The sequence below is a fragment of the Leptinotarsa decemlineata genome, unplaced genomic scaffold, assembly GCF_025532065.1.
Source record: "Leptinotarsa decemlineata unplaced genomic scaffold, Ldec_3_MD MMD2_tig00026354_RagTag_RagTag, whole genome shotgun sequence".
Lineage (NCBI taxonomy): Eukaryota > Metazoa > Arthropoda > Insecta > Coleoptera > Chrysomelidae > Leptinotarsa > Leptinotarsa decemlineata.
The window spans coordinates 5,081,142-5,108,685 of NW_027412702.1; the positions used below are offsets into that span (position 1 = coordinate 5,081,142).

At 33.3% G+C, this 27,544-nt stretch overlaps 1 protein-coding gene and 1 long non-coding RNA gene across 4 annotated transcripts in view; one reads left to right on the forward strand and one right to left on the reverse strand.

Annotated features, from left to right (window-relative positions):
* On the reverse strand, positions 1-27,398 carry LOC111503125 (uncharacterized). Its single transcript, XR_012467810.1, has 3 exons — positions 26,825-27,398; positions 26,530-26,743; positions 1-132 (listed from the first exon to the last, which is right to left on the reverse strand). It is a non-coding gene; the product is annotated as an uncharacterized lncRNA (long non-coding RNA).
* Positions 1-27,544, forward strand: part of Cngl (Cyclic nucleotide-gated ion channel-like) — a 463,427-nt gene that overhangs the window by 234,869 nt on the left and 201,014 nt on the right. The window lies entirely within an intron of this gene.

Below are 27,544 nucleotides of genomic sequence, written 5' to 3' on the forward strand. Positions count from 1 at the left end.
CAGAAATGCTGAATTTTGACCAAAAAAACCTGAACATCGGTCAAGAATTGTTGAATGACGTCTCGATGGTCAAGATTTGCTCAACACTGTATATGGTTGTAACCTCGAAACCAAAGTCCAATCCTTGATAGTCTAGAACATAATAATAATAATAATAATTGATTTTATTGATAGGAACAGAATACAAAGAAATATATATATATATATATATATATATATATATATATATATATATATATATAAACAAAAATATAACTTCCTATCGAATGGCACGATTCAATTTCTGACCATGCTACGGAGAAATCGCAACATGAGCAGACCTTGCTCTTCCATCCAACCTAAAAATGTGTGCACCTATGTAAACATAAACACAAGTGCACACAAGCAAACATATCACCAAACAAACACGATTAAAAATATACTTCATAAAACGGTATGCAAGACACATTGAACGCATGTATGATACTATAATTAAAAAGAAAAGAAGTCGACGCAAGAAAAAGAAAAAAAAAGATAGATAGATACCATCACTTGAAATTCAGCATGGTAGGAATTTCATTCATGAGAAAAAGATGTTCGATTTTCTTCTTGAATATAATACAATTTGAATTTTTTAGTTAGTTAGGTAATTTGTTAATGAGCCAGGTTATGTAATAAGAAAACGATCCACGATAATGGAAAGTTTTGTGGTGAGGGGGCGTGAGCAAGTTCTTGAATCTCAAATTAAGATTATGAACGTCGGTCCGAAACCTGAGTTTGTTGTAGAGATAAGCAGGCTTCATGTGATTTATTATTTTGTAAAATAATGTACATGCATGTAAGATACACCGATTTTCCATATTGAACCAACCCAGTTTTGGTAAGTGATGTGTCACATGATCCCGTCTCCGCGAACCAGTGATCAATCTGACGCATGAGTTCTGTGATACTTGCAGTCTTCTCTTATCGGTTTGTAACAGATAAGGACCGTACACCACAACAGCATAGTTTGCATGGGATAAAACAAGTGCGTCGCAAAGAATTTGTTTAGATTGGCGATTCAGTATTTCACGGTTATGGTAGATTGTTTTGAGGTTACAATACCCTATTTTCAAAATCAGTGAGACATGCGATGAAAATCTTACCGACGGATTTATCACCAAACCAAGGTTTTTTATATTGTCATCTTCGCCTTTTATTGGTAACGACACGTTATCGATAGTGATGCTTATATTATTCAAGCACTTTTTCCTAGTAGCTGACCTCCCAAAAAGCATGACAAACGATTTGTTGACATTCACAGAAAGACAGTATTTTTCCGAAAGTTCAGTGAGACTTTTCAAATCTATATTAATTTTTCGGCAACTATCATCTACAGAAGATTCCTCGAAATGCATGTATATCTGCGTATCATCAGCGTAGCTATGTATGTTTGTGTAACGAAGGAAATGAGGTAACTGGGAGGTATATGTTACAAACAATAGTGGCCTTTGGATGGACATCGAAAAAAAGTTGGAGATTTGTATGTCTTTCATAGATACTTTCACATGAGGTGTTCAAGTGACTTGGCACATTTGATTCCACCAACAGCTGTACATATCAGAATAACGCGACGGACTGTGACTGCTCATCGTTTCAAAGTTCACCTCGGCACACCTCGAATTTCACTCTTCAAGAACTCTTTCATTTGGAGAACTGTATTTATGTGGAATAAACTTCCTGACTTTCCAAATGAATTCAAACTCCAGCGATTCAGTTCCAACGTGAATCGCTTATTTCGAACAGGTACCGTACAGAGCTTGTAGTGCTTGTGTTTTTCTTGGAAAAAACCGCCACAATCAGAGAGCCCACGGGAGCTAAAACCACAAATGGAGGCCTATTTTTTCCAAATTTCAAGGTTTTTCTCACTGTTTTCTTCGATTACCAAGGAATAGTGTATCGAGAGTTCTAGCCATATGGTCGTATGTTCAATGAGGAGTATTATCTTGAAGTTATGCGCCGCTTGCAAAAAGCAATACGAAGAAAACTTCCGGTATTGTGGAAAAGCAATTTATGGCTTTTGCATCACAATAATGCACATGCTCACTCGTTATTGCTTGTTCTTGATTTTTTGTCCAAAAACAACACCGCAATCATGCATCAGCCAGCGTATTCACCGGATGTGTCCCTTTTCTTCTTTTTCCTGTTTTTACGATTCAAGAGACACATGGAAAGATGACGTTTTGTGACAATTGAGGAGATGGACATCGCTGAAAGAGCGTGCCATAAAGTGCATGTCAGAACTGCATTGAGGATTGGAAAAAACGTTGGTACAAGTGTATTATATCTGATGGGAAATTTTTTGAAAGAGAGAAATTGATGGATAAATAAATATTTTTTGAGGAAAATGAAAAGTCCCCTCATTTTTTGAACAGATCTGGTATTAGTGATAATCTAATTCTTTTTTTTTCTTCTGTGTCTCGTCTCGATGGCTAGGTCATCTTTGCGAAATTTTTTTTGGTTTTGGGAATTTCATTTCACAAAACATTCGTTTTGAGTGTGTTCCTGTCTTCTATAGAGATTGCAAAACTTTTGTTGTGTGAGACAATGCTCTTTTTCAGTTCTGTATTTCGCGAACTCTTCAACTGGATATGAGTTTTTTCCATCATTTCAGAGATCTCAATTGTAAGCATAAAAAAGTTGCCATCTTTTATATTAGCATATTTGAAGATCATCATGCAGTCTCATTATAAGAAATTCACAATTTATCAACTTCATTAATAACAATTGGAACTAACCAACCCCATAAATCTTCGGAAAAAGAAGCAACAGGAGAAACTAGGCTTGTATGACAAACATCCTAATATCATATTTCAAAAACCAATAAACAACTAGAATGATTCACGTAGATTGTCACTTTTCTTTTTCAGTCCAGTCCAGTTTATCTATCCACGAAACACTCGCGATAGTCCTGTCTTCTACAAAACAAAGTCACTGCGTAATAATGCCACAGGACAACATTTAGATTTATTATACAGTATTCGATAGAGAAAAGATAAATTTCGTTCGGAATGGAAGTTTGCCAAAACACATTACAGTCAGATAAATCAAAATCATTGTATACAGATCAATATGTTTTCTACTAGGAACTCAGTTATTTTCCATGTTTTGCTAAGTATCTAATGTATGAAACAAAGTCGCAAAATCGTGTCTCACAATTTGAAGTTCAAGATTTTTTATTTGATGGATTTGTCTCTTCACAGAATGACTAATAATACATATGATAATAATAAAATGAAAACAAGTCCTATATTTCTCTAGTACAAAATTCAATTGTTGATTTGCTACCAATCGTTCCATCCTCATTTGAACTGATCAATACAGAATCTATGTAAGAATGAAAAGATTGTTGGAGGGTTCATCACATCTATAATCTCATGTTTCATCCAGCTTCTATTAGAACTGTCAGTATTTTTGGTCTTGAGCATTTTTTTTCTCCATAGTGTCTATTTTAACTAAAATTACTTTTTTAATTTTTTCATGTCAGTCTTCTTCGGTAATATTAGATACTTCTTTTTGATTCGTTCTATTAACATCTTATCAAATTTTGGAAAATTATTTTTACGCTTGATGATTTGTTTTAATTTTCCCCAAATCAACTCGATGGGATTGAAAACACAAAAATAGGGGTAAAGTATCAGTATGGTGTGACATACTTTTCAGCAATACTCTCAAGCAGGGCATACAGTTTTTCAAATGTTTTTGTCTGTAAAACTTCAAGTAGTTGGTTTTTGGTATAGTTATCTTCAAAATACAAATTGTTAAATTGTTAAAAAACTTTGTATCTCATATTCCCTCGAATTTTTATTCGATACTTTGATGAGTTGTCGCGAATGATAGGAAGCGTTCTCAAGAACTATATATAACACTATTCGCATCCAAATTTGGGATCAATGTGTTTTCAAACAATGTTCCATATTCTTATGATAGTCAAGTGATGAGTTTTTCTCCACATCATTTCAAAGATTTCGGAACCCATCCTTTTCTTTCTCCGCAATGCACGATGATTAGTCGCGTTATTTGTTCCAAGTATTTGTTACGCAATTCCACTATTCTTCTGCTTATAACTGCTTGACGTTTGTTTATTATTTCAAATCTGAATACTAGTTTTTTTATTCAATTCTGAAGAGTTTTGTCACAGCAGCTCACGTTATGGTATTTAACTTCTTCCTTATGATTTCAGTTGTAGGAATCTCATTGCTTTTGTAACAGTCGTATATTGTCTTTTTCAACAATTTTATTAGATGAACATCTGAAGGTCTTGGTAATCCTGTATCATATCGCGTCTTGCATTCATAAGGTTTATTTTTGACTATTTTACTTACAGTTGAGAAAGGAATTTCGATCAAATCTTACATTGCTTGTAATAGTTTGTTTTCCTCGAAACCAAATTTGAGATGTAGATTCTTATGTACATTGAAATATAATATCTGTGTTCCGATATTCATATGCATTCGAATCTTATTCACTGGTATCTCTTTTTCGCATTGTTCGGCATTGCTATTGGAACTTGTTTTCTTATTTACAAAGCTCATATGTTCTGCCAGTTTGACCAATATATACCTTAGGACACGTCCCACACTTTAATTTATATACTCCTGATTTCTCGAATCTGGATGTTTTGTATTTAATGTTTTCAACTAACTCTTCCAACGTATTACCTGTTTATAGAGTCTTTCAGAGATTTCGAATCAATTTATATCATATCATATCAATGGAGGTCCGAATTGATGAAATGCACCACGAAACATTGTCAACCACCTCGAAACAAACATCATCATAATCAAGACAAAGAAATAGAGCTAATGCTAATGAAAAAATTCTACATTATGCAGATTTTACTTGCCATACAAGCCTACCGAAAGAAATTGCTGAATTTAAGCTAAACATGATCGACTAATAGTTAACAAGTTGCTACGAAGGAAGTGGTTTCACGAAAACTAATAAATATTACTGAAATGAATAGTTTTGCACATCAAGTTGCAGAAATTGATATGCATGAAAAGTTGTAATAATAAGTAATCCAGATGATAGTAAGAAAAGTTTAAAAACGCTACAGCACTATAACAAACTGAGCAGTTACTTCAAGTAAAATAAAATACTAATGAATTGATGGATGTAGCCATTATTACGTAGTAGAAGATCATCATGAAAAATGAGAATTGAACTCACCATATATTAATGATGAATATGTCAAAATGATAAAATTTCATATTATCTCAGCAATTATCACTGTATTCAATCCAACGAATATGTATTTGACAAGAAGACTGTTGAATTTTTCACAGCAGTTCCGTAGTCTGCGAAAGACGTTTCGAATCCATCTTTCCTCCAATAAAAAGTGAAGTAACTCATGTAGACCGTTTCAGATTGTTCTGACAGTTATTTGTCGATGATGAATCTATGTTACGAAGGATGTGCACCAGAAGAGATCGACGAACAAATAGAGAAAACAGAAGTCGTCCTTTATTGACCGGTCTGACGAGGCACAGAGAATTCGTAGTGACGTTGACCCGAAGGGAATCTCTGTGACAGCGTCAACGGCACTTCTTGGTTGGAAGATATGAAAAAGGATTTAGCACGCGTGTTTCGTGGAAAGGCCAGATGGATGTGACACTTCATTTGTTTGAACGTGATGAACCGACGATGTTTGACACTGTGGCCAGCACGGAGTTTTGCGAGGTTGGAATTTTTACAAGAAAGGCACTAATAGTGATAAAATGTGTTGGAGATAGTAGTTTTGTTGTATGAGGATATTCTCTTGAAGCGTTCACAAGACATACGATTCGGAGAGTTGGGTGTTCTAGTAATAACGTGAGGTGAAATTTGTAATACTCAAGTAAATTTCCCTAAAGTCTTTTGTATTTCATGATTTGAATACTTGTAAAGTGTATTCTTATGAATGCTGTTTCCCATAGACGTAAAATATACTCAAGTGCATGAGAAACGGCTACCTTAGAATGTTAAAATTTTTTGAATTCGAATAAGTTTTTGTGATGCACTGTTTGGAACCTTTGGTGTAGTAATGAACATTGCTGGATTTCTATCACAACATCAAACCGTTATTTTCAACACTCCGATACGCGTTTCAATCACCAAGTGATCATCTTCAAGAGGAAGTTTAAACTAAATCTTGTTTCAAAATCAATTTCATAATGTTGCCCCATCTACAAGTTAGGTGAAGCTGGATAACTGAAAATATTATTTCAACAAACTAAACAGGGTGTAACTAAATGAGTGTAAAACATTCAAGGAGGTGATTCCTCATCGAAAAAAGATAGGATCTTTCATATAAAGAAATTTCATTGGAGCATCCCTTATTAAGATACAGCCCCTTTAAGGGGGTACATAAAATTTGTATAACAATTTTTTTCACAAGCACTAAAAAAGTTACAATATTGAAATCAACCTGACGTTTTGTACTACCAAAAATACACTTAGCCAGTAATTTATTTGGTTTACCCCATGGTTGTAAGGGGTGGAAAACGCAACCCCTAAAATTTATTTCCAATGTAACTTTTTGTCTTATTATTTGTTTACCATTTAAAAATGTATTTTCGATAGCTTATTTCATTGTAAATAAAAAATGTCTCTTGAATTTTTTGCCCAAAATAAACCAGTTCGCAGCAAAAAATTATTTTACGAACAACTACAGAACAACTACGAACAACTATTTTCGCATTTATGACGATGTTACTACAGAGATATATCGTCATAAATGCGAAAATACGAAACTAATCTAACTGGTAGGTCGCTCTTAGCGATAGTGACAATTAAATTGGTATGGCGCTCTCAGTTTGTGAATTTTCGAAATTGAATTAATACTAATTGTGTGTTGTTGTTCTGTTCTTAATTTGTTACTTTAATAATTCACCGCTTATCAAAATGGCATACACAAATGAGGAAATGGCTGATATGCATTACGTTTACGGTCTGTCGTAGGGGAATGGGTTAGAAGCTTCTAGAAGATATGCTGAAATGTATCCTCAACGGCAGCATCCTTCACATAGAATATTTGCTCGACTTCATCAACGATTACAATTTTTCTGGTATTTCATATTTCAGGTGTGCACTTAGCACACTTATATCTTAGCATCCTTATACCTTATTTAAATTGATTTACTAGTATTTCCATAATATTTTTCATCGCAGTCCTTGCATTCAACTTCGTAAATTCCAGACTTTTCCGAATTCTCGACTTCGGATTTTGAATTTCCCAAAAGGCTCTGTAGTGTATGACTTGTTTAAATAGTACTTTCATACCTAGTTCTTTGTGTATTGGTGGTATGGAACTGAGATATATTCATCTTGGTTTTCGTCATTTCTAAAAGTCGAGATTTCGTTCGTTCTTAACCTAAAATTTTTCTTTCTTATAATATCATCTACAATAACCCTCGAGAAACCGTTACTGATTGCTATTTCCTGTATTGTTACTTTTTCTTCTGTAAACCTCTCATGTGTGGGAGAAAACGTCAAAAGACGTACTAGAAAATTCAACCCAGCACGTTTGTGCTGTCCACAGTGATGTGAACTGTCAGGAATATACCTGTAAGTCTTTGTTTTCTTCCTTAATACATCGTATTCTAGCTTTCCATATTGACTCCTTATCACCAAAATGTTGTCCTTCATTCTATAACTCATTCGTGAATGAATGAGACACTCAAAATCATCCTGTAAGCCAACTTGGTTCACTCTCTACATTTTTCTTTATTCAATTTGATATCAAGTTTCGTTTAAAAAATGTGGATTATTGGATAGAACTTCGAGTTTTCTCTGCGTATTTTCTCTCTTCATCCTTCACAATAATCATGGAACAATTAATAATTGAACGATAAACTATAATTCATATTTTCAATATCGGGTGGAGCCCCTTCCAGCTTGGACAATAGATTTCATTCCCCGAAGCATTCCACGAATTGCCGTTCAAATATACTCCTGGGGCATGTCATTCCATTCCTCTATGAGCCCAACACGAATTCTGTTTTTGTTTACAGGTTGTCTCTTCAGACTCCTCACACGTCTACCTAGATAGTCCCAGACATGCTCAAAAAAATTGGATTGGAATTGGATTGGAAGCTTGGACACAATATAATTTGAGTGTCATTTTGAAGCTGCATTTCACAATAGGGTGTCTCAAACATTAGTTGGATTTCCTTCGCATAATGTGAAGGGTATTTCATTAGGCTCATTGATGCCATTATGTGTGGAATACAACGTCGTTCAAATGTCCGCCACGGCTTCTCTTGGTGAAGAGCATCTGAAACGTCCAATTTTCCATGACTTTGGCGCATACATTAGGATTAATTTAGCCGATGGTATGGGTTATGTTGGCTTTGAGAATAGCTGTGGTTTGTTACTTGTACTGTAGAGTAGGGAGGGGGAGTGTAAGCCCACAGCACTTAGGCCACATGTGATCCATTGTATATCCTCCCGAGAAGTTGTCCTCCTAGGTCATCGTCCATCCTGTCCTTTCTGGAAAGGTGGACAGGTCACTTGGAGACATCTCCTTTATATCGGTAGGTGTAGGCCAAGGCCCGCTAAACACACACTCTCTTATTGAAGATAACTCCGGGCACTCATATAGGACATGCCTGATAGTCTCATCTTCCTATTGAAACATCCTGCATAGAGGTGTGTCCAATAGCCCCATATTATGGAGGTGTTTCCTTAGTGGACAGGGGCCAGTCAGAAATCCTAGTGTTAAACGTAGATTTTTCCTAGTCATCGCCAGATATTTCTTCGACTCCAGCTTCCCAGGGTCGCCCAGGATGATCCTGGTAAGATTACATCCTTTGATTCCATCCCATCTCTTTAGGGGTTGAGCATGGGCTAGTTCTGTAATTTTCGAAGTCATCAGGCCGTAGGTGCCACTGGGTCCTAAAATTCATAGTCCAGCCGCTTCTTCGGATGAAGAGTCGACAATGCGATTACCTTAACTCCTGTCATGCCCTTTTACCCATCTCAGGATAATGTTATTATCTACGGAGGCTTTGGCTGAAACTTGGTAGTACTAGCCCTGATGTAACAAGTTGTCAGTTCAAGGCTAATATGGCTTGTCTGCTGTCAATGCAGATTGTTATGTCTTTGCCAGGGATTCCTTTCCTGATTATTTCTTTTGTGGCGATTGAGATACCAGCCAGTTCTGTTTGGACCACGCTGGTATTTTTTCCCATTCCCTACTTAATTCTTAGGCCTAGTGATCTAGAGTACACTCCACATTCTGAGCCTTTCTTGGTTTTTGAGCCGTCTATATATATATCGCCAGCTATCAAAGTGAGGACACAGTTCAGTCCTAACCAAGTGAGGACCGGGTGAAGGAGTTGACTGGGAATGTTCTAACTTTTAACCTAGCCGCGGCCTCTGTTTTCCAATAAAAAAAAATGGAAAATATACTCAAGAAAATCTCAATAGAAAATTATTTATTTTTCTTCAATATACATCTACAGAGTGAGGACTTTACTATTCTCCTGGTGAAGTGAGGTCCGTATATATTTTTAAAAAATCCTAACAATGTGAGTACATATATACACGTACTAATTCATCATAAAGGCAAAGTGAGGTCCATTAAACGTTGCCAAGTTTTTCACATGTGAAACAGATGGATGCAAGGTGGATAAGAGATAAATGTATATTAGCGAAGATTCATGAAAGTTTGATTGTTGCGTCGTGGAAACTACTGCGTAATTTAAGTTAGTTCTGATGAAAATAAACTAAAAAATACATGTTGTTGATGTTTTGAGTATTTCAGTTTCACAAATACATTTTTCAGGATGGACAGAAAAACATAAATCTTGGTGAAAAATAATAACGAGGTTTTGGACCGGTTGTGGATTCCAAAATATGAAAGTACCAAGGGACTTGGCAGGAATGAGATCAATAGTCTAGTTCATGTACCATTTTCTTCTAAAATTTTTATATAGTCTCCGAAATTTACGATCAAGGTGTCATTATATTCATATAGTCACGTAGAAAGTTTAAGGATGAGTTCGAAAAGGCACTGAAACAAATTACGAAAGTCATAAACAAATTAGTTGAAAAAAATTGAGGTTTGTTTTTTTCTGAATATTTCGAATAGTACTCAAAATTTTCGAATTTAAAAAAAATATCAAAAAATATCATCAAATATGGTAAAAAAAGTTTCGACTCCCGGAGCAGTACCTCTATTATTTATAATTTTTACAGAGCCCTGAAACTAGAGCCAAAAATGGGCAGCCTAGCTTTCGCTTGCGGGGCGTCAATCTGACACAGCAACAAACCTTTTTTTTTAACATATTAAATATGAAAATTGAGGAATGAAAAAATTCATGTAGTTTTGAAATACGTCAATGAACAATAATCCGCGATAAAAAAAATTGTATTTCAATTTTTCCATTAATTATGCATTTGTTAGTTAATAGTTTTTGATGAACTGAGTCCAATAGAACTCTGTATATTTTTTCAACCATTTGATCAGAAATAAAATTATTTTTTTAACGATCTGTTTAAAAAAATCTGTTTGAAATCTGTTTTTCCGCAAACCAGCTGTCGCACCCCTACGAACGACAACCCTCAGAAGTCGAAACTTGTGCGAGCCAAGGATTAACGAGGTCTTACCTTTTAACGTGTGATTCCTAACACAGGTTGGACGATAGCAAGTGAAGATCGATCGTTCAGACTAGGGTTTGAACCACCGACCAACACGGCAATCAATTCGAGTGAGTGAACAAAGCACCCACGCCTAACCGCTTGGCTACCGACCGACCGGTATAACACATGTGGCCATTTCTATTTGAATATGGCGGTATTATGACGTCAAACAACTCGATATAAAGAGAAACTAACGACGAAATTTTCTCAGTTTTTGAATAAAAGTCAACAAATGAAATTTTTCACTTATCAACGAACTCTTTAGGGACTTTTGTTATATGCCAATTTTCACTTCATTGATCTCAAAAATCTAAATAGGAAGTGGTATTTTCTGAACTTCGACCTCGAAGTGTACCTCTTTTACTACAAAAAATGATACTGTGCTGTCCATTTATCTGTACCGGTGAAAAGTGTAATTTTTATGAAGTTATTATCCCATAATGAGAGCTTTGACACTTTTTCACTGGCAGAGAAAAATAAACAGATTACTATCTGCGACACCTTTTTGTAGTATAAGAGAGTCATTTCGAAGTCGAAGTTCAAAAAATACTGATGAATGATGATGATGATGAATGATATAAACAATGGCGTTTAAACAAAATTGATAAAAAGTACGTGGGTGAATCAAAAACTTCAATTTTAAAACTTTTATTCAAAAACTAAGCAAAATTCGACGTTAGCATCCTACTTCGAGTTTGACAATATTTCTGTATGTGACGTCATGCTATATTTGATAGAAATGGCCACATGTGTTATATATGATTTCATTGGTACCCGGTATATAGACAGAAAATTTGAACCATACTTTCAATAGCTAATTATCACGAAGTCAAACTTTGTTATTAAATGAATAATTGCTTTCAGATTCTCCCTGCATTTATTATTTATCTAATTGAAGGTGGATTGATTCTCCTACGTAACATGGCTGGCGGAACTACAAATAGCCATGATGCTTCCAGGTGTGGCTTAGAGAGTTAGTAACAGAACCTACTCAGAAGAAGCTAATGAATATTTATAGTAGTCAATGCCAAATACATAAAAACGACAGCTACATTTTTGTTATAATTTCAGAGGCATAACGTTTATTTTATTAATTGAGAAACAGTGTTGTGGATGAAATTAAACATTTTCAAAAATCAATGTAAAAGTCGAAGGAGATTTTAATTGAGCTTAATTTTCCATTAAGCTCTTCATCAAGAGCTAAATGGAACCAGTAAAAATATATTCGATCACTTATTCAAAACTCAACCATTCTTTGAAGTGAGAAATTCAACATACTCAACTGATGTGAAATATTATTTAAAATTACAGCTAATACAAGTGATGAAACGGCACAGCAATAGTGTGCCAGCAAGTCTTGAATTCAAATCTGCCTATGACTTCATATTTTTTCTCGAACGTCACTGATGCCAAAACAAAAACAACAAATGGAATAGAATGAGTTGAATCAGTAATTTCATATTCAGATACAAGACCATTTTGTTGTCTCGTTAATTTCACAATCATTGGTATCAACTGTAATCAATCAATCATTTAGTCTGGGCTTTAAGTTTAGATTCGTATTGAATGGACATACTTTTAGTAAAATTAAGTGGTTAGGCTCATTCGATCCGGAGTATTGTCAAGTTCATTGTGAAAAAAAAAATTAGTTCATAAAAAATTCTAAAAGTTATAAACAATTGAAGACCGTAAAAGCAGTATTCGGTTTTGTTGTTTATAGTTCGTAAACTATAAATATTTTTGAATTTTGAAAAAAAGATCATTGAATAGAAGGAAATTTACTGATAAAACAATTCGGACTCCCGAAACGGTATCTCCATTATTTATAATTTCAATTTAACGCTGAAAATAGCTGTCGGCGCGCCATTTTTAGGTTAGTGAGTACGTAACTTGAAAATACTTTTGTTGAGGTACTTGAAGTAAATAGAAAAATTTAAAAAATTTATGATATAATCTTAACATCATAGAGATCTGATTCCTGTTGGAATTTTTCAATAATTTAGACAATTGTTAATTACCAAAATTTTCTAAAACTCCCTTTATCGTTCAAAGTAAAATGAATATTTAAATAATTACTGTGAAATTATTTCGCTGCGTAGAGCCCTTCTTAGATACATACAAAAGAAGATTGCATGATAAAACTTCTGAAAATTTCAATATTTTTTTTATAATAATTTTTCAAAGTAAACAAAAAAAACACAATAATGTTGTGAACATTTTTTTCCTTATTTATCATTATTTAATCGTTCTTATGTCGATAAAAGACATTCATAAACTGAAACAAATAATTTGTTCATAAATCTTTCATAAAGAATGGACTATTTCAATATTTAATGAAAAAAATTTCAACTTTATAGAAAACTGTCAATAATGATTTGAAAAAAAAAATCCTAATAATAATATTAATTGTTTTCAATCGTTTTTTTTATATGTCTACTGTATTACATAAGACATTTTTTCATTTCTCAAATCATAATTGACAATTACAAAATAACAAAAAAAATTCCATTACCAATTTCATTGTTTTTTCACTCAATAATTTGTTATAAACGAATTCGCAACAACCAAGAGCATAAAAATATCAAAGAAATTTTTTTCCATTGTTTATTCAATTTTGAAAATACACGTACTGCAAAAGTTGCACCAGCTGATCCATTTGTTGACTTTAATGCTTATATAACTTTTAAACTATTAGAGATACGACAATAAACATTCAAATACGAATTCGGATATTGAACTCTGAACCAATTTTGTTATCGAGATGAAGATGAAAATAATGACTCTGATGATGGAGATGAGGATTTCGAATATGGCATGGTCACTGATCAACAAAATAAAAATAAGTCAGCTATTGGTGTGACACCCAAAAACTTGGCAAGTTGACTTGGGTGTCACACCAATATGTGGTTCCACTTAAGTTTCGCTTGCGTTTACGCAGCTATTTTTATCAAGTACTTTCTTGGTTTTTCTCATTTTGTCTTCAATCGAGAACCGCCTGCCCGGCACTGACGATGCCCAATAGGCTGAAACAGCTGTCTACCGGTGGCTCTTGAATTGAAATCAATATGGGAATGATCAAAGAGTACTTATATATTCATTTTTTGATTTTCATGGAATTATTTTCCAGCAGCTTGATTGCATTAACCTTTCTAAATTTTATATATATATATATATATATATATATATATATATATATATATATATATATATATATATATATATATATATATATATATTTATTTATTTTTCTTTCATGAATCACGCACAAGCGTTTTTTGCTTCAGTGATTAGTATGTTTGTTTTCAAAAATTGTTGTAATTCATAAACGTCTTCTAATTTGTGTTTTATCAAAAATAAACATTATATATTATAATTGTGAAACACTGGTCTTGAAATTGCATAAACTTGACCAGCTTTCGAAACTGATATTTGTACAAAGAAGACAGCGCTCACGGAATCCCATCAAATCAATACTATATCATCGAAACAAAGGATCAAGTTGAAAATAATCATGTGGAAAATTTTGATTGAACGATTCCATTCAAAATTATCAGTCGCCCAGTAGCATTCAGCTGAATATATCTCGCGAAAGGAATATTCACTGAGGCATATTGCCGCACACATTCAATAATTTTGAATATAAACATTCAAAATCACGTTGCTTGTTATTTTGTGATAGTTGGTTGATATTAATTGGAACATATTATGCTTGGTTGTCTCTGTATGTGCTGTTTTCATATCTTCAATGAACAATTCGTGTTACATCAGCCAAAACATTTTATAGTTAGATATTGAATGGTGGTAGCAATCATTGAATAATGAAACAGTCATTCTCCATACTTGAAGCTTATTACATGAAAGGATGTAGAAAACAACTGTTTACTATAGAACACTTTAATATACACCTTTATCATCTGTATTTGAGCTCTTCTTGAAAGGTGAAGAATACTTCAACCACGTCAATTTTGTCATTGATAGCAACGCATTCTAGAAGAGTTTTTAACTCGGATATATTCCTTCATCAGGAAAGGGGACAAATACTTCAAAAAATCTTCAAATGCAAATTACTGGACACTCAGTTTTCGAAAAATCAAAAAACACGTTCATATCTAGATATCAAGGAAAATATAGCTTTACTTATTGATACGTTGATTTTTATATTCGTTGTCTTCTTGACTAAAATAGGCATCATCTCTTATTTTCATTCAAAATGTTAGCCATCAAGTTCCAGATAGTAAGTATGTCTCCTCTACAATATTTTTTCCAATTTAAAAAAAATAATTCTGTACTCATCTATAAACATCAGTTATTCCTACACAAAATGTAGTCATTACGTGGATTGCCCCTGAATTAATCAACATTTACTAAAGTTCGAAGTAGCCAAAAACAACGAATCTCACTTGTAAGTCCAATAAATTCACTTACATATTTCTCATCAAATTTCATCTTTTATGGCAATATGAATGAAAATTTTGATGATGAATAATGTAATTGAAAACTCCATCAGTGAATCATTTCACAACAAGAATTTCCCTGATCAGTTGCTAAACAGTTAACCGATAAGATGTAACAGAAACTCAATGCCTTCGCCGCGAATCTAATCACAAAACTTTAGACTATCGATTGGATAAAAACAATTTTTTCTTCGTTAGAAAAACAATCAAAATAATGTTTGTGAATATACAGTACCCGAAAGTATTATTGAAAATAGAAAATCTGTCTTATATGAAGTTTTCAGCAGGCTCCGTTTATAATATACTAAAAACGATGTGTTGACCTGTTTTCGAGTTGGATTTCTAACAAATTCAGAAGTATAGTCTTATAATTCAGAGATCTATACTTGAAAAGTTATTTCTTCAAAAGTTTTCTACGTTGAAAATCTGTCTAAGATCCGAAAGATGATGAAGACTCATAAATTTATGATAGATAATGAGAGAGACGTGACATCAACATATGAAAGTACACCTTAAGTATCCAGATCATAAAAAACACATATTTCTGATAAAAATATTTGAGTTCAGTTTGTTTATATCAATATTATTTTCGATTTCGATCGAATACTCATCATCTGAATATATTTTATATTCAGTTCTTTCAAACTAGATTTTGGGGAAAAATAGTCTGTGATAATTGTGATAGAAAATATTGAAATGGTTATTGATACTTTTTCATCTACGTTTTTTGGGTATTTGTTACCTTCCACAATCTGAAAAATATAAAAAAATTATAATGAAGAACTTTATACAAGTGTAGAAGGGCAAACTTTTTAGTTTACCCCGATAAGTTAGTGCGTGTAAATCAAAGTATTTTTCACAAAGAAAAATCTTCTATTTATCAGTAATTTGTCGTATTTAACAATTTTGCCTATCAAAAAAATTGTCAAGAAATAATACAATACTTATCTTAACGTTTTGGAGGCGAAAATCTGCCTTCGTCTTCAGAAATGGACAAAAAAATTGTAATATATTGGCAGTTATTCCTTTTTGATTATTTATTTATTTACTCCTTTGACAGATGTTGAAGATAATGGAAAGTAATCAAAAAGGAGTAACTGCCAATATATTTTTTTTGTCCATTTCTGAAGACGGAGGCAGATTATGGCCTTAAATGCCGAAACTTTAAGATACGTATTGTATTATTTCCTAAAAATTTTTTTGATAGGCAAAATTGTTAAATACGACGAGTTACTGATGAATAGAAGATATTTTTTGTGAAAAATACTTTGATTTTTACGCAGTAACTATAATCGAGGAAACTGAGAAGTTTGCCCTTCTACACTTGTATAAAGTTCTCCATTATAATTTTTATATTTTTCAGATTATGGAAAGTAACAAATACCCAAAAAAGGTTGATGAAGAACTGATTTTTCTCCGCAAAAAAAGACTTTCGTTGAATATTATTGATATTCTTTTTGAATTTCTGTCTTTTATTTTCTCCGAGATTCTCGAAGACTCCTTTGAATATTCATTGTTATAAATCAGTCATCGACATTATTAATAATAGCTAATACTCATGTTATATATGTCATTTTGAATTATTGAAATCCCATTACAAGCTCAGCTTATGTAGCTTCTCTTATCTAGAAAATTTGTACATGAATAATATATTTGATTGATAACTCTGGTCTACTCTCAGATCAATTCATTTACTAGAAACTCTATCGCTAAACCATTGCTTCACTGCATGTAGGTAGTGAGATATCTTGATAAAAATGGAGATCTTGTGATAGACGTGTTCTCAAATCCCTGTATTTTGAATTTGACCAATACTAAACCGTTGATGATTTTTTAAGGCGCTCTCAGAGCGGTGCCCGTGCGAAAGTAGCGATTCACATTGGATTTGAATCGCTGGAGATCAAACTCATTTGGAAAAACGTTTTCAGGAAGTTCATTCCACATAAACGCGTTTCTTCAGATGAAAGAGTTCCTAAACAGTGAAGTTCGAGGTGTAATGAGTTGGAACCCAAAACGATGAGCAGTCACAGTCCGTCGCGTATTTGTGATATATACCGCTCTTGGTGAAAACAAATGTGCTACTCGAACACTTTCCGTGAAAGCATCTATAAAAGAGAGACAAATCTCCAACCTTTCTTAAATATTCTAGGCTATCAAAGTTGCACATGATGTTCACGTTTCCAATCAGGTAGATGGCTCTTTTCTGTATGGAATCCAGCAACTTCAGTGTATGTTTTGGAGCAGAGCTCTTACATGAGAACAATACTCCAAGGAAAGTCTGATCTGAGCTATATAAAGCATTAACAGTTGCTGAGGTGAGTTTTCTGGTTCGGAACAGTGTTCCAAGCTTTTGAGAAGCAGCCTTTGCAATTCCAGCGACATGATTGTGCCAAGGCATATTAGTGTCCATTTTAACCGACGACAAACTTATCGAAGCAAAACGCGGAATTGTCTGACCTGACATTATTATATCCGGTTCGGAGACATTTATCTTCTTGGAGAATACCGATGCCTGGTTTTTTGTGGCATTGAAGTGAACCTGGTTATTTCCACCCCAATTCTAAATTACTACTAGATCGTCATTAAGATGCGCAACTTCTTGCTGCCGGTGAAGTTGTGCAACTTCCTGCTGCCGGTGAAGTTGTGCCACCGTAGCCGATGTCCTGTGTGCTGTCGTCAGCAAAGCAATATATTGGATTCTTGGTTTTTTCCAATAAGTCATTGATATACAATAAAAAGAGGGTTGCAGACAATATAGATCCCTGGGGAACACCAGCACTGATGGTGAAAGTATTCGAGAAATATCCATTGGCGGCCACTTGCAGGAAACGTTCTTCCAGGAAGCTAAAGAGCCATACACAAAAAAAAACATAAACAAACTGGTCTATAGTTATTTAAAAGATTTTTCTTTCCCTTTTTGGGAATAGGCTGAACGCGAGCAATCTCCCAACAAGAAGGAAAAAACTCATTTTTTGTAAAACAGGTTGAAAAGTCTGCAAAATACTGGTGCGAGTTTATTTGCGCACTTTTTAAGTACGATGAAGAGAATAGAACTGGCCGATATTTGATGAAAATACAGTTTATTGTATTTGGATATATAATAGCTTTCTCAAGCGTTAATAATCGCTTGAGAAAGCGACTATTATCGCTTCATAGTGAAAATAATACAATAAACTGTAATAATTAGATTCGAAAGAACAACCAGGCAGAATTTTTTTTTCTAAGTTATTTTCAAAAACAATGATGTTTCCATTATATGTGACCGTATTTTATTGTATGTGAATGGATTCGCTATGCAACATTGAAAATTCATCAAAGTGAATCCACTGAATATCTACCTAATGACAATTCGAAGTTTTTCTCTCGATATAACATTCTTTTGTCCAATTTACTCAACTAGAACTTACAGCTACTAACTAATCATTTCTCAGCATGTTAATGTAACAAACGGTTTTCTAAACTAGATCAATGTTGATGAAAAGTAAAGAAAAATGAAACTTTCTACGTTTTTTTACCACTTTTATTTGTAACTAACGTTACTACAGTTTCCTCCTATACGGTCATTTTCAAACATATACAATAAACTGCAGTAACGTTAGTTACAAATAAAAGTGGCAAAAAAACATAGAAAGTTTCATTTCTCTTTTCTTCATTATGATTTCCTACCATGTAGTAACGGCAACATCCATCAATTTAATAATGATAAGTATATGTCGTATGCTTTTCTATCATCTAGAAGACTAAGTTTGCATCAGGAACAAAAGGTTAACTTCGGTTGAATGTTAATATTTTAGAGAATTTTTTGTTTTAAAATTTTTTTTCTAATAGTTTATGTGTGTGTGAGTTTGCGGAGAATATCTTTATCTATCACAGTTTCTCTATTTCTAAGAAGTCGTGTTTCAAAGACTAATAGCTGAATGAACTATTCTGTAACTATAGAAACAAACCTGTGCTACCACATAATTAAGGTATTGTAATGGATATAATCTGTACACATTCATTTTGAGTGAGTCATTTTTTTTATCGCTATTGAAGTCAAACATATTTCCTGCAGATTTGAATTGTATTACTCTCATATATATCATACTGGGAGCCATAATAGTTCATGTCTCATAAGAAATATGTCAATTTTCCTGGACACATAGATTATTTTCACCTCTTTTCACTGAACTACTTTAAACACTGACCGTCATCCTGACACTTCCTGAAATTGTGATATAGGATTGGAATTCTGAAAGAGATGACGGCAACGTTGAAGTGGATATTTCGATAAAAGGCGAAGGAAGGTTTTTGTTTCAATAAACCTAGATATCTTGGTTTCTCATCTTGTGTTCACCCCTTTCATGATACTGCTGATAAATTTAATTACAAAACGACAATTTCAACTACAATATATAATCTTCCACTTCATTTAAATGAATATTCCTACAAATTTCAATAGTTTCATGGCCAATTCTGATATCGCTCAAAATGAATTATTGGATTCGATCTCTGTTCTATCGGATAACATAAGATTCCCTTTCATCCGAAAGGTTCGCCTTCACTTGCGTTGATTAATTCGGACATTCGACTGAACCAATCCAATGAATGTCGATCATGAAACTCCCGTAATACCTCAGTGATCGAATATTGAGTAGAAAACTGAAGGATCTTGAGGTTAGCATTTCAATTAGCTTCTACACCATGTAAGAGTACTCGTACCTACAATTACGAAAGTCTGAGGAAAATTGAGTTCTTTCCATTATCAATGTACATGAAATATCTGCTACTTTGAAAACCACGATTTTGAAATTTCAATGAAAAAATGAATTCAGAACTGGGCGCACAATTTCTATAAATTTTTTTTGTATGTTACTAGTTTTGAGGCAAAAAAGAAACTTTTAAATAATTTCAGTGAAAAAATCAAACGAAATTTCTAGATTACCATGAATGTTTTATTAAGGTATAAGAAAAAAAAAGAAATGCTTTTACAAGTTTCAAACTTTCATTTTCATATAGTGTTACGTTATCGTTATCATAGACAAACTTCTAGAAGGGGCACGAACAACTCAAAGAATGATCACTTATGCTCGAAGGGAGACTGAGTCAGTTCACAATTCAGTTCCAGGAGCCATTTGAAACAAATAGCGAGTTGAGAAATGAAAGGATTGAAGATGAATGTTGAGTTGTATTTTCAATAATCAAATCCAGGTGTGCCACTTGTTATCAAGATTGCGTATAGACATAACCTTGGTGACAATTCTAGGAACATTGTCCCAAATATTCATTCACTGCAGTTGGGGATTCTAGAACTCTACTTGTTGGATCATCGAGGACAATATATATATATATATATATATATATATATATATATATATATATATATATATATATATATATATATATATATATAAGATTTTTGTAAAAGAACTATCTCTTTAAATTTTATATAGAAAATGTCTCACCCAGCTCGAATCTGCAAAATCCAACTGATTCTACAAGGAGTTTACTGATATATCTCTGAAACCTCTAATAGGCCAAATGTGGTAGAAAATTTCTTTTACAACTAGGAAAAATATCATGCAGGATAAAACACTGAAACTTCAATCGTTTGAACCTAAACAATGGTGGGTCGTGTTTGGACGACAAATTGAGACATCATTCTGAAAATACTTAGAAACATTCTAGAAAGCAAAAGCGTTAAAATGGGCATCTGAATTCGAAGCAAGTACCTCAAACTCAACTCAGGAGCCAAAAGCAATATTCGTTGAAGAACTTGAAGATCTTGTCCGATAGAAAATAATGTTGTTGAAGGAGAAAGTCAACAAATTGACTCCGATTCGAGGACAACATTCGAGAAAAGGCCTTCATGGTAACAACAGATTTCAAGGGACCGTGCCTGATGAATCATGGACAGAAAGAAGACAAATCAGAAGAACAAGTATTTGAGCATCAGTGGTCAAGAGGGGTTGACATCCTTATTGACAAATAGTGAATCCGATCGGGTCCCTGTAACCTAGATATCCTAGTGAAGACGTATTCGATCATTTGAGAAATTTCGTTGAATAATAGTTCTCTATTATTACATTTTTGAAATGAAATTAAGGAAAGCAACGTCAACAAAATATCGAAAAGGATCTCCGGGCCTAACCATGCATATTAGAAATTTTATATTTATTCATTTCATTTCAATAAATATAAGCAATGATTTGATGATACTGGAGTCTATAATAAAATGATTCATTCCATCATATCATTTGCTCACAACAAAAGTCAGATAATTATTCTGTAGTATTTAGAGAAAATCGAAAATTTGTAGATATAATATATGATGGAATTACCTATACTTGATGGAAATCCATAAGTAACGTATTCAAAAAACACTTTATTGTGAGATTTTTACAAAAAAGCAATACGTGTTTCGCCATATAATGGCATCTTCTGGCAAATTCTACATATTCAATGCTTTACAAACCTAATTTCATAATTTGAAATACCTTCGTTGAGAAGTTGGGTTTATTTGGCCGAGTGTGAATAGGTGTGAGCCACAATAAACCCTTGCGGGTTGCGGCGGAGGGTCGAATAGACCCACTCACTTCAGACCTACCTACTTACCTTAATTATTCCAAGTACCTCAGCTTTACCTGGCCATTTGATACTTCTGATGCACGGTTTGGAACCTTTGATGTAATAATAAATATGACTGGAGTTTTATCTCAGCACCAAACCGTTATTTCAATACTTCAACACGTATTTAGATCACCAAGTGATCATCTTCAAGAGGAAGATTAAACTAAGGAAGCTTAGTTCAATTTCTCTATTGAAGAAGATCATTTGGTGATCGAAACTAAGGAAGATTAGTTCAATCTTCCTCTTGAAAGAGATCACTTCGTGATCGAAACACGTGTCGAGGTGTTGAAATAACTTTTTGGTGTTTGGATAAAACTCCAGTAATATTCAAGAGGAAGATTAAACTAATCTTCCTTTTGGAGATGATCACTAATATTTCTCTTGAAGATGATCAATTGGTGATCGAAACACATATCGAGGTCCTAAAATAACGGTTTGGTGTTGGGATAAAACTCCAGTAATATTCATTTGGACATTTAATGTTTTATGTGTACCTGAATTTATAATGAATTAAATTACTTGAGCTTATGTACCGGTTTCTTCATTTGAAAAAATATTTAGTACCGGGGAGTTATTTAATTCTATATGGTCATTCAGTAAACTACCCGAATTCTCAAATCTATTGATTTTCTAACATTCTAAAAGATTGAGTTTCAAACTTGTCTCTTCTAAATGTAACACATCGTATTCATGAATAAACTCATGCCCTTCTGCTGAAAGGTGGTTTGCGAACAAGAAATTGGTTTTACTATTAACAAAACTACTTTTTTTCTCTTTAAGTCTTTGGGAAAATGTTCTTCCTGTTTGGCCAATATATAATTTTGGGCAAGAGCCACAAGTCAGCTTATAAAATCCTGATCTATCCGACACCGAAGTTTTGTATAAATTGTTTTTTAATGAATTTACTTGGACTGATTATTCGTTCTGTGAGCTACGTCTATGCATTTTTTTTTTAAAAAAACGAGCGAAATTATTGGTATGTTCGCCAAAATATGACAATGTCTATACATTGATATTCACCTTCGATTATTGTTCATTTATATCGGTTGAACTTTTGTGGCTGTTATGAACTTTTTGCTAACTTAACGAAAATGTGTTTTCTGAGGCAGTTGAGGCCTCTTGTGTTGAACATTTTGAAGATACTGATTCCTTTGATTCTATTTCTACACAATGTCAGTTGTAGAGCATTTGTGTAAAGTCTGGAGTTTTTTCGGTATTATTAAAAGCAGCAGTTAACATCTTTCTATATATGATTTTAAAAACATTTCAACTGATTAGGGCACAATAAAATCACCAACATATGCATTTTTTCACGAAGTATCTTATTGCGATCGAATCATCGGTTTAACCGCAGGGGTCGAAAAGTCCGGCTTCTATAAGCCCATGTAATCGTGATCTCTCATCTTCAAGCCTATCTTTTCGGTTTTTGATAAATATTTTTCTTATATTTTGGGAAAAACATCTACATACTGGATCGAAGTTATCTGTGCAAAAATTTTATATTATAATCATTGAAATGCTCAACTATACTAACATTCAAACTTATCACATGCTATGTCAAATTATCAATTTTTATGCAGAAATTTCTCTGTTCCGAAGGATACAAAATGAATTCTCACATAAACTAGGGAGTGAAGGTGAAGAGAACATTCCATAGAAAATTTTCATTATTTCAATGTTGATGGCAATGAAATAACGAAAGATAGAGGTTTCTTTTTCCATTTTTATTATTAGTATCAATTTCCATCATCTTGAGAAAAGTCGAAAAAATATCAATTATTTTTGAAACTTGTAAGATAGATTGAATATTTGTTGTTGAATATGAATTTGAAATGAAGAAAGATCCATTTGAAATAACCAAATTTGACTCTTCTAATATATTCGAAAGGGCATTTTTGTTCTATTTCATGTAGAATTTTTTTGATTGCTGTTATGAAAATTATACGGTACTCGTCTACTGTTCAATATTTTCTTAAAAGTTTCAAACAAACCCAAATCCTTTCAATTAACAAACTGAACATCCTTTAAATTGTTTCAGAAGATGTATTTCGAATACAAAAGCTTGAATTCTCTTTAATTATAATTAATCCTCAGTCGAGCTTAATCATAAGAATCTAGTCGAAATTAGTTCTGTCGGAAGTTCATTAGCGGAGTTATATAAAATTTCCAAAAATATATCTTATAACAATTTTGTTCACATTCATTAGACATTATCCGCCAGAATTATTAGCTCTGAACAATATACACTAAATTTCATACGTGAAATTATAAAACAACAATAAAAATTAATTGGCGCTCCGGGGCGACTTCATTGATTCCAGTGGCGCATTTGCTGTTTTATCTACAGGAAAACCCGGAAAAACCTGCAGCACCAGCAGAAGATCTTGATCTCCCAATGTCATCTCTCTCGTAAAATAAAATATAGGGTGTCTCCAGAGGCTCCAATAAATTCAATAAATATACAGAAAACGTATATGGAATCCAGGACATAACGAATCGCAAACCGAATCGAGTTCAAGATTTCAAGTTGTCGGCGATGGCATATAACCGACGCTCAACCAGGTTGTCAATGAAATGCAAAAACACGTCAAATTCATTATAAAGGAGGATAGGCTAGTCTTCAGTTATATCGCATCATTTCTCTTGCAGATGCGGACACAACCCCTAAAATTTCTAAAGTTTTTCAGCTACCTTTTCAAAAATTTAAATGTTCGGAATGTTATCCATCCAAATCTCGGATATGTGTTTTATAAATTATCGATGCCCCTTTATATTGAAAACTAGATGCGATAAGTCGAGTGATCATAGTGACAATTCTATTGCTCCTTTTCGACCATTCCATATCCGTTTAATATTATACATTTCAAAAATTCCGAAAATAAAAAAGTGCTATTAGGCAATTGAAGAATTGCTATTGCATCAAATTATTTTATGAATGTTAATGATTCTTTGATTTCATACATTTTTTCATCATTCATTTGAAATAAATTATGTTTATTCAAAACCAGTGGGTTATTGATTAACATAACGAAAATGCATAGGCAAAGTATATATTCAATATAGGCTAAAGAAAATACTTTTGTCTAATTTCTATTAAGTTTATTATTATGAAGAAAAGAGAGTTGAAACTCTTTATGTTTTTTACAACTTTTATTTGTAACTAACGTTACTGCAGTTAAATATTAAACTTAGTTTAATGTTTGAAAATGTTCTTATAGGACGAAACTGTAGTAACGTTTGAAATGAAAATAGTAAAAAACATAAAAACTTTCAATTCTCTTTTCTTCATTATGATTTCCTACCACGTAGTAACGGGTACATCTATCAATTTTTTGAAGTTTATTATTTGTTTCTACAAAATAAAAAGGTCATCATTCACAGTATAAACTTCTTTGTGAATTTCTGAACATTTATGAAAACCTGTTCCCTTTTTTTCTTCATGCTTCGTTACTACACTGTCGACGGATTCTGGATTACCCAGTGCTGAAATGATTGGGACAGGATTTTCAATGAGACACTGAGAAATTGCTGCGTCGTCTATAAATGTCCATTGAATAGATTGTAGAGTGAAACAATGAAAGCTCTATTGGAGCTCGAAAGAGTACAGAGATGGTGAATAATCGATGCAGGGGCTACACGTAGGTAGATGTGAAAGCAAAAAGTACTGGCTTTCCTTTCAAATTTCCGTCTATTTTAGAATAAGAGAAGAAAAGATTAATTTGGGTATACTCAAGTTGTAGATTTTTGGTATTTTACTTTATTGGAATCTAAAAACGTTTATGAATTTAACAATGATATTATTGAAACAGGGAAAGTGCGGGGGAGTCCAGATATTATACTTCAACCACAAGAGTTCTCATGGAGATTCTTGAAACATTTTGTCACTGTTTTGGCTGATGTTGGTCCCTGTCTTATGAGCAAGAATACACTACGTCTTGAATATTCAATTATTCATTGAACATTAAGACAGAAAATATAGGACAGGTGAACCTTATAACTTTATTAAGAAATAAACGAAGTTCAATAATATGCGTTTTCATTTGATCGTATTCTCATCCTTCGTCATTTTCATTTTGAATGACTCCATACTGTTTCTATTCGAAGTTAAATTCCAGTTGTTGACTGATGTTCTTTTCAGATTGTTATTAATGACAATTCTATTATCCTCAATGATATTTTGTATTGAGAAATATGGTAGTGATATTAATTCTATATTGTCTGACTTTTTCCGAACTGATGCTTTTTCTGATGCCAATAGCTTTATTCCGTTTCCATTCGGAATTTCTCTTATAACCTACCTTGGTATTTATGTAATTACCAAAAAGTAGCTCGGACCAGGCTAGTTGATTATTGTCGGGGCTGGACGTGAGTGAGAAAAATATATTTTGTTCAACAGTCGAAATAGATGATTTTCATATGTTACTTGCAACAAACTTATGTAGAAAAAAACAGGCAAATATATATTCATCAAATTTAAAGAACTTAATAAAAGAAATCAATACTGAAACAAACGTTTCGAGTAAATATAGGACGTTTTGATCACGCTATTACTACTGGGGAACTCTTATCACGGAACAATATCGAAACAAAAGATTCGAGTATTGAACTGACACAGATGGATCATGAAAGTAACTGTCTGAATCCTAATCTATCCAGAATCTACTTTTCGATTAACTACAATCAAACCCCGTCAACAGTTGTCTTAGGTGCACAGAAAAAAGGCAAATACTTTAACTATCCTCTAATTTTAGAAATGAACTGTAGATTTCAGTACTCAAACCGCTTCAAAATATATCAACAATATCAGGGCTGCTATACTTACTATGGCTCTCCGTTGGTACTTTCTAGAATGTCTACTTATATCTCAAAGAACGACGTGTATGAAGCAACTATAGCTTTTTTGAAAGATTTCTCCAATTACCAGAAAAGTATGTCTTGAACGTTTGCTTCTTTTACCTCCAAAAAATTAATAAAAGGTCGAAAAGTGCTCGACGTGAATATTTCACAGGTGATCTTATTATTCTTGTCCAAAAAACCTGAAAACATGTGTTATGGAATTCTCTACTAATATTTCAAAAATAGGAAATGAAAATATTGAATTGACTAATTTAACTGACCTTACATGTTTTTAGGTTTCGGTCAGTCCCTAGGTAGAACCTTGCTTTCGTATCGGCTTTACGATATATACTAATCTGAATCGTTCCCAAATCCTGACCGTGAAAATCTCCTCGGTTTTATTTACTCCTGCTTAATAGACAATCCACCATCCCAGCAATATTCTGATATAATAACAAACCTACATGGCGGTTCGACTGATTCTTCTGAATTCAGAAATTTAAACCGTTACTGTTATCACTGTTATCACTGCTTTATAGATAGATAGTTCATAGATTAAGGCCTTTGCTTCTGCACCCTGATTTGTTCAATATTTCAAATCCACTATACCCATTTCATACCATTCCACACTGCTGCCCAATTTGGATACCAATATAAATCAATCATTGGTATCTTTTGTTACAATGACGTTGTGTATCATTATTCATTTGAAATAATTGACTGCGACAATATGCATTTGGAGAATACTGTTAACATTCGATAAACTGCATTGCATTGCAAACTAACAATAAATACACATACATCAATCACATAACCACAGTCTAGCTTCCGATATCAATCCGTGAGTCACCGAGACTGTTATCGTAAATAACAGCAATATTCCATTCGTGCCAATGCAAGTGTACTGCATTAGGGTACGTACATAGAGGAACGGCGTACAAATTTAGTCGCATACCATCATAGATTGAAAGGAGACATGTCGACGCTTTGGGGTCATGTTG